The sequence below is a fragment of the Aquarana catesbeiana genome, linkage group LG03 (assembly GCF_042186555.1).
Source record: "Aquarana catesbeiana isolate 2022-GZ linkage group LG03, ASM4218655v1, whole genome shotgun sequence".
NCBI classification, from domain to species: Eukaryota; Metazoa; Chordata; class Amphibia; order Anura; family Ranidae; genus Aquarana; species Aquarana catesbeiana.
The window spans coordinates 119,438,494-119,447,979 of NC_133326.1; the positions used below are offsets into that span (position 1 = coordinate 119,438,494).

At 41.5% G+C, this 9,486-nt stretch overlaps 1 long non-coding RNA gene across 2 annotated transcripts; it reads left to right on the forward strand.

Moving 5' to 3' along the window:
* The first annotated feature begins 689 nt into the window (after nt 1-689).
* On the forward strand, nt 690-7,848 carry LOC141134469 (uncharacterized). 2 transcript variants are annotated; one of them, XR_012243165.1, is made up of 3 exons: nt 690-971; nt 6,095-6,378; nt 6,472-7,848. It is a non-coding gene; the product is annotated as an uncharacterized lncRNA (long non-coding RNA). The 2 variants fall into 2 exon arrangements; XR_012243166.1 differs by lacking the exon at nt 690-971 and adding an exon at nt 1,044-1,590.
* Nucleotides 7,849-9,486: the final 1,638 nt, after the last annotated feature.

Below are 9,486 nucleotides of genomic sequence, written 5' to 3' on the forward strand. Positions count from 1 at the left end.
TTGTTCATTCTATGATTCTCAACAACACACCATTCTGAGTCTGATTCACACCTCTTCTATTTGTGCAACGAACCAAAAGGCTAACTATAAAATGTTAACGTGGTGGCATAGGTTCCCCAAGCTGTTGGCTGTGGTGCATCCCTAGCAGCAAAAGTATGCAAGCATAGGACACACCCCTTGCTATGCCCCCTTAAAGGAGAATTGTACAAAAAAAAACAAGATTGGTTAAACCCACAAGTGCTCTTTTTACCACTACAATTCCTTTATATTGGCTTTTGGAATTTACAAATGCAGCAATTTAGAAATCAGATGAAAGGTTTGGTGCTGGAAAACACTTTTTGATAGATAAAAAGTGCATTTTATATACATCTATATAGATCAGACCAAAAGGAGGGACAATTGAGGAGGACATTGCTCGATATCAGGGACAGTTGGGAGCTATGGTTTTACAGTTGTCCCTTGCAAACAAATGAAACACTTTACATTATTCAGGTAATCCCAGACCAGGAACCGTTACCATAGCAGTTTTAAGATACACAAATGCATTAACCATTTCATCATTCCAATTTACAAAGTCAGGGCTGTCAGGCAAGGCAGCCTGTCTCAACACGTTGTCATATTAGGTATCCATTGGTGGCAGTAACCAATCATACCTAAGAAGGTTAGAATTTCCTTCTTGCTGTGTGGGTGGGGCAGACCCACGAGAGCCGCAGCTCTTTTGTGACCGATTCTCCTTTCACCATGAGACAAAGTGAAACCAATATATTCAACTGTTTCCTGACACCATTGTAACTTTTTCTTAGACGCTTTCTGACTTGTCTGAGCTATATGTTACAACAAAATAGAATCTTTCTGACAGGCTTCCTGGGAGGCACTACACAACAGTAGGTCATCGACGTACTGAAGGACAGAACCATGGCTGGGTGCCCAAGACTGTAAGGTGTCCTGGAGAGCTATTCAGTAGACTGCAGGTGAGTCTATATATCTTTGTGGAACACGATTCCAGGTTATCTGGCGCCCTCCATAGGAAAAAGCGAGTAGTAGTTGTGTCTGTCACGGTGCTACTGGTGTGAGCCCACAGGCGAACAGGTGACGTGGGATCCCCCAGGGAGTCGAATCTAAGGGCCAGCCGGTATTCTGCCAGGGACCCCCTCACGAGGGTTGGGCTTAGCTGCGTGCTGACCCCAGGTCCACCCTGCTCGCAGGGGAGAGCACCAGAAGACACTGTCAGACACGGATGGATGGATGGATGGATGAAGCAAAGAAGAGCCGGATAGTGAGCCAAGGTCAGGGCGGGCAGCAGACAACATAATCAGGAGAACTAGCCGAGTCGGTACACAAGAGATCAGTTTACGAGAGGTCATGTTAAACAGGTTACACACAGAATGCTCAGGAACAAGTGTTGCTCAAGCAACCAGAAACTGGTCTGAGTGGAATTTAAATAGAGAAGCACATGGGAGGCTGGACAGGAAGTAGCAGGAAGGAAGGATATAAAAAGGCAACAGGTGAAGCCGGCGACACCCATAGATGCTGAGTGCAGCAAGAGCTGAACACAAGCATGTGGAACCAGCTGATCTACAGCAGTAAAAGGTAAGACACAGATCAGCACCACAGCTGATCTGAGACAGTAACAAGGTCCCCCTACACGTCTGGTGGCTGGCTTGGAGGGAAATTTCTGATGGAATCTGGTCACCAAGCGTGGGGCAGAGACATCTGTAGCAGGAACCCAAGACCTCTCCTCCGGGCCGTAGCCCTTCCAATCAATCAGATAGAGTAGCTTCCCTCGGGAGTATTTGGTGTCCAATATTTCTTTACTCTCATACTGATCCGTGGTATCAGCCACAGGAGCAGGGTGAGAAGAAGGGCGAGAGAAGTGATTGAGGACCAGTGGCCTGAGCAGTTGAGACATGGAAGGCATTGGGGATCCTGAGATGAGAGGGCAGACGGAGCTTGAAAGCAAATGGATTGAGCTGACAGAGAATGGGAAAGGGACCAATGAAGCGAGGGGCAAATTTCATTGAGGGCACTTGGAGTCGGATATGCTTGGTAGAGAGCCAAACTCTATCGCCAGGTAGGAACTTAGGAGCCGGATGACGATCTGCTGCCGTTTTATGCCTGGAAGCAGCCAGATGAAGATTCTTATGCCGCGTACACACGGTCGGACTTTTCGTCTACAAAAGTCCAACGGACGCTGACGGACTAAAGCTGGCTGGTAATCCGATTGTGTGTGGGCTTCTCCGGACTTTCAACGGACTTTTTTAGCCTCAAATCCGACGGACTTTAGATTTGAAACATGCATCAAATCTTTACGTCGTAACTACGACGGACCCCGAAGTCCGCTCGTCTGTATGCTAGTCCGACGGACAAAAAAACGACGCATGCTCATAAGCAAAAACTAAACGGAAGCACTCGGTCTAGTAAAACTAGTGTTCGTATTGTAGGTAGCACATTCATCACGCTGCAAAATCTGTGATCGTTGAATGCAGCGCATTTTATTTCTTCTTTACGAAGGCTCTAAAGAACGAAGGTGTTTTGCTGTTCATAATCAGAGTTCTCCCAAACTGATTTCTGGATTCTTTTTCTCTTTGATCTCATGAATGATATAGTATGCATTTTAAAAACAATGTTTCCATACTAATAATACTTTTTCCCCTTTTTTTTTTTTTTTTTAGGTTTGTAAAGTTACCACAAAGAACCCATTATTCTTTTTTTTTTTTATAGTGATTATTTTTTAGTTTTTAGATAAAGTTAACCCAAAGCACCGTTTTTGGTTATGTAAATTTTTTTATTTTCAAGACTTACCACTTGAACATTATTAACATTAGTAATGTATTTTTGGTGTGTTTTTTCCAAACTCAATGAGATTGTTGTCCCTTGTTAATTTAACATTGTGTGTAAAATCAATGATTTAAAAGAAAACACATAAAGTCTTTTGCTAAACTCAAAAAAGATCCATTTATTCATGGTCAAAATAAAATAAAGAGGAAGTCAACGCTGGAAAAAGTCGGTGTACCAGAAAATTGGGATCTTGCGGAGTCCATATAAGAGGGAGCACAATCTGGTCCAAGAATCCCAGAGATCAACAGCACCAGCAGATGATCTAGATGTCCCCAGACTGTGGTCCTACAACAGCCTGCGTCTTCTGTCAGACCAGACTGAACCCAGGTCATCACTTTCTTCTCTTCCCTGCAGCCTTTCCTCCACGCTGCCCTGCAGCCTTCCCTGTAGCCTTCTTTTGAGGCTGTGGCTCTGGTGTTTCAGTTGTGGCAGGAGGAGGAGGAGGAGGAGGAGGAGGAGGAGGGGGGGCTGCCTCATGTAGTTGGGTGTTTTGTGTTAGCGTGCCCTGCAGCCCCTTATGGATTGTTTCCCCAAATAGGCGCTCACAAATGAGGCGCTGCTCCCAATCCATCTGAAGAAGCCTGCTGGCTAAGTAGCAGCCATAGGATTCTTCCGCTTCGGGGGGGCTCCTTAAAAAACGGGTGGCCTCTTGCATGAGGCGCAGGGATGCATCCTGTGTGACCATCCCCTTCCTGGCCCTTTTTTTGGGAAGGTGGAGGGGAGGCACTTGGGATTCGGTCAGGCTCCTACTGGGCCCAGCCACCTCACTTGGCCCAGCCACCTCACTGGGAGCAGCCACCTCACTGGGAGCAGCCACCTCACTGGGAGCAGCCACCTCCTGCCTGACACTGGGCCCAGCCTCCTCCAGGATGATGGTGAATCCGGCCTCCTCCAGGCTGTCCATGGGCCCGGTCTCCTCCTGCCTGCCACTTTCCCCACATTCCTCCTGGATGGACTCATCCTGTGTATAAAAAAAGGACAATAGTTTGAGTATATTTTTTTGGGTTCATCAATGACACACAGTTTGCTTCTCATGAATAGCAAATTCAATGTGAATACATCTCTTTAATAAAAGAGTCTAATCAGACACCCTAATTATTTTAAGCAGGTGCCAAACATATTTAGCCACTATTGTCAATTGATATGTATACACAATTTTGAGTGACAAATTATTTTAGACAATTATAACATCCAGTTAACATCATTAATATTAGTACAGTAAATATTTGTTAAAATAATTTACCTGACTCCAGATGGTCATATCTGGTTCATCCAGGATGGAAGACCCAGCTTGCTCCTCATCAGCCTCTGCTGGGGTGGAGGGAAGGGTGGAGGGAAGGGTGGAGGGAAGGGTTGAAAGTGATGGCCTGGCTTCATTCTGGTCATCCAGAAAACGGAGTTGATTGTAGTACCACAGCCTGGGTACATAAACATCATCTGCTGATGCTCCTGATCTCCTTGATTCCTGGATCTTCTTATGCTCCCTCTTATACATGTTCCTCAAGACCCCAATTTTCTTGAGCAATGTCTCCATTGTTGCTTCCGGGATGGTCGCCTGGACAAAGGACAGAAGTCTCTCCAGCGTTGACTTCCTCACATGCTTTGCATAATACTGAGGGTGTTTCACCTCCCACAAATTCCTCATCTCTCGATATTTCGAAATAAAAGCTGTAAGGAACTCTGGATCCTTAAATAGGGGATTCATTATATCTGGAAAAGATGAAGTCACAAGACAAAAAACACTTTTATTATAGGTTTCTGCTAACCCCTCATCATCTTCTCCCTATGTAGGCCTCATCAATCTATCAAGCCATATAGGCCGCTTGCTACAAAGTCATGACCATAAAACCCAAAAAATATATATCTAAAATTACCTTCGTTTTGTAACGTCCTGGTCCACTATCACCTACCACAGAACGTACGTACGACACGTGCGCAAGGGCCCTCTTTACACACTACGCATGTGTGAAACTCCGCCTGCGTCGCCCGCCCCTGACGTTCGAAATTAACTCATGTTCTCCACCCCCTAATTCGACGCACAGAACGTACGTACGACACGTGCGCAAGGCCCCTCTTTATACACTACGCATGTGTGAAACTCCGCCTGCGTCGCCCGCCCCTGACGTTCGATTTTAACTCATGTTCTCCGCCCATTTTTTGTTACGGCGCGTAGTGGAGTTAAATAATGGCGGAGACACCTGAAATGTTGACGACCTCAGGTAGTGGAGACAGCCCGGAGGCTGGAACGTCAACCAAATCTATGAGGCCTAGATTTAAGGCCTCTAATATGAGTTTTAAAGAGATGGTGGAGATGGTGGCCATTCTTCACAAAGACGACTATGATGGGAAGTATGGGCCGTACGCACGGCCAAATTTGCGCAAGGCCAAAATAATGGCGAAGGTCGTGGACACTTTGCAGGCATCTTTTGGGGTCCAGCGCTCCAGAGATCAACTGAGAAAAAGATGGTCTGACCTGAAACTCAGGGAGCCGGATCAATACCGACGTATCCGGAAAGTTCTTAAAAAAAGTACTTGTCGTGTTTTTCTCTTGTGTTTATTACCTTGTATACTGCTCCATGTGCTTTTCCTTCCTATACGATTTTTTGTTCATCGTTTTAAACGATCTTTTAATAAACCTCGTTACATATCTATAGATAGATCTATATATAGAGAGATATATATATATATATATATATATATATATATATATATATATATATATATATATATATATATAGATAGATAGATATATAGATAGATATAGATAGATATATATATATATCTATCTATATAGATATATAGATATATAGATATATACTATATATAGATATATAGATATATATCTATATATAGATATATAGATATATATATATAGATATATAGATATAGATATATAGATATAGAGAGAGAGAGAGAGAAATATATAGAGAGAGAGAAATATAGAGATAGGTAGATAGATAGATATAGAAATGTAAAACATTCTTTTTGAATATTTTAAGTTATCTTTATTTTTTTTCTTTACATTTAGTTAGATATTTAGAGATTTTGTTCCAGATATATAGAGAGAGAGAGATCAAAAGATTATTAACTATATTTTGAGATATTGATATCTATCTATCCGATATGTCTTTATAATTTTAAATATTGAGGTAAAATAGGAACTCTACACAAACCACTTCACTACAAATGTTGGAAAATTACTATGTACTAAAATATCTGTGTGCTAAGTAGATTAATAATTTTTTGTTTCACATAGGGGAAAAATCACTCAGCCAACAAGAAGACAGTCCACCCCAAGCCAAACATGATTGGGAAATCAGCCCAAGTCCCACTGAGGATGTGGAGGAAGGAGAGGTGGGCGACATGGGCACCCCACCAGGTGAGTGTCTGACACACCAGCTTACGTTAATCTATGCATGGCTGCCTTTTGTTTAATGTAATTTGTCTACTCTATTTTAGGGGATCTGGTTGTGCTTGATTCAAGCAACAGCACCACCCCCGAGGATGTGGAGGAATTATGCTACATGGGCACCCCACCAGGTCAGTGTCTGAGACAACAGCTTTATTATGGTAAGGTAAACTATGTATGTGTGCATATTTCTAAAGACATTTTTTGGTTTCATTCCACTTTAGGTACAACAAGAAGTGACTATTTCACCTCTGAAAGTGCCCAACGGCTAATTGGTCAAATAATGGCCTGGAATAAAGACATCGATGAAATGCGTAATCGGCTGGATCGTATGCAGCAGGAAATGAAGGACATGATTGATGTTTTGGGTCGAATCTAAATGCCCTTTTTTAAACCCCAAAACATCAATCATGTCCTTCATTTCCTGTTTTGCTGACCCCATTCTGGGCCTTCTCTTTCTTTTTTTGGCTGAACATAAATGGCTGTTTAACCTAATTTAAAAAAGGAGGGCTGTTTCTCGTAAATACCTAAAAAATCCACAAAAAAATAAAACTTGATTTTCTCAAAAACCCAAAAAAAAAAAAAAAAATTGATTTTAAAAAACCAAAAAAAATAACAAAACTTGATTTTCAAAAAAAACCAAAAAAAAAAAAATAAAACTTGATTTTAAAAAAACAAAAAAAATAAAACTTGATTTTAAAAAAACAAAAAAAATAAAACTTGATTTAAAAAAAACAAAAAAAATAAAACTTGATTTTAAAAAAACAAAAAAAAAATAACAAAACTTGATTTTCAAAAAAAAAAAAAAAAAAAGCCTGTTTGCGAAAATCAAAAAGCCAAAAATATTTTTTTGTGGATTAGGTAGAAATATTTAAATATAATTATATTTTTCTACATTATTAAGATATCATTATATTTTTGTCTATGAACATTTTATACTAAATGCAGAACTGAATGCATAACAACCATTAATAAAAACATCTCCTTATAGGAATTAAATAAATGTGTGGTTTGTTATTTCAAGGCTCAGTATCAGTTTGGTTATAATTGTAAAAAAGTTGTTTACAGTGGCAATGGAGCTTATTTAGACATTTAAAATTAAAATACAGTTGGCACTACAACTGCTCGACCATAACCTAGGAGACAGCCCAAAAGAAAGGCAAGCGATAAATATAATGCAAGATTTCCTCAATATTTTTTTTATTGTAAAAAATTATATATCCTGGCCCATTGCAATGGCCCCCCTACCCATAAAATAATTAACATATTGCTGTCTAACTTGACGGGCACTTTGGGGGGCCAAGCCAGTACGGACAGTATCCAGGCCCGTAAGGTTGGCATCTATTTGTCCGGCCTCAGGCCCAACTGTGCCTATATAATTCGGAGAATGTTTGTTTAAAAAGTTGTGCAGAATGCAGCACGATAAAATGATAAAATTAAGTTTGTATTCCGCCAAATTAATGGCTGTTTGAAACAGGCGGAACCGGCTGGCCAGAATTCCAAACGCATTCTCAACCACTCTTCTAGCTCTGGCCAGCCGGTAATTAAAAACCCTCCTCTCCGGGGTGAGGGTTCTTTGGGGGAATGGCCTCATGAGGTGCTTGCTGAGAGCGAAGGCTTCATCGGCAATGAAGACAAAGGGGAGTCCTTCCACGTTATCCGCATCAGGTGGCAATCCCAGGCCACCACTCTGGAGACGCTGGCAGAACTCCGTCTGGGCAAATACTCCTCCATCCGACATCCGGCCATTCTTCCCCACGTCCACATATAAAAAATCATAGTGTGCCGACACCACCGCCATTAAAACAATACTGTGGAACCCCTTATAATTAAAATAGTATGACCCCGAATGGGGTGGTGGCACAATGTGGACATGTTTCCCATCTATAGCCCCTCCACAATTGGGAAAGTCCCAACGGCTGGCAAAATGGGATGCCACAGTCTGCCATTCCTGTGGCGTTGAAGGAAACTGGGGAATCAAACAAGAAAACCAAAATCAATTAATTTGGAAGCTAACATTGCAAGAAAATTAGACAATTAAAAACATTATTCCCCAGCATCAGTATAACATTAAATAATTTAATTCTTCTGGAATAACTAATATGGAAAGGCACACTTATCAGATTGCTCACCCCCTCTGATGGAACATTGATTACATTTTAGGGGGTTGTGAAATCCCTAAAAAAGATTACTTTTAGGACACGCAGGAATTTAGGGACTAAAAAGGCTACAAGACTGCAGTTGTCGCACTCTGCAGGTGCAGTTGCTAACCAGCTTACAGTAAATGAGGTAATGTAAAAAGGCATTCATGTTGCAAGGAGTACACAATCACAGGCAAGGGCAATTAATGAAAACACTTTGAGGCTTGCATATGATTTGATGATGGAAATCAGCAGAGCTTCTGCTCATTTACTAAAGCACTGGAACAAATGCACTTGTAGAGTGCACATGCATTTTGCAAACTGCAACATATATTTGCTTTAGACAAATCAACACCACAGAACATTCAAGCAAATTTTTACGAGGGTGGGGGGGGGGGGGTTGTGAAATCTAGATAATTGCTAATTAGCAGCACACTATTTGGAGTGAGTTTAGGTGGGGGTGGGTGGGGGGGTTGGGAAATCTAGATAATTGCTAATTAGCAGCACACTATTTGGAGTGAGTAGGTGGGGGTGGGTGGGGGGGTTGGGAAATCTAGATAATTGCTAATTAGCAGCACACTATTTGGAGTGAGTAGGTGGGGGTGGGTGGGGGGGGTTGGGAAATCTAGATAATTGCTAATTAGCAGCACACTATTTGGACTGAGTTTAGGTGGGGGGGGGTGGGGGGGTTGGGAAATCAAGATAATTGCTAATTAGCAGCACACTATTTGGACTGAGTTTAGGTGGGGGTGGGTGGGGGGGTTGGGAAATCTAGCTAATTGCTAATTATAAGCACACTAAATACACTCAAACAAAATACATTCAAAATGAGTAGACTAGGTGGATATGTTCCCATCACTTCATGCTGGGAAGGTTATTGAAGGAAAATATACATGCATGACAAAAAATAACAGGAAAAAAATCCAGCATGTGTGAGGATAAAAAGGGGACATTCACACTATATTGCAATGTTGGTAAGTAGTGTTTGAAGCAAGAAATACATTACATTATCAAAGATTACATAAAAGAACATGTGATGCTAATAAAAGAAAAATATCTTACCTTAATATAGTCCTTCTGCAGGACCTGGATGATGGC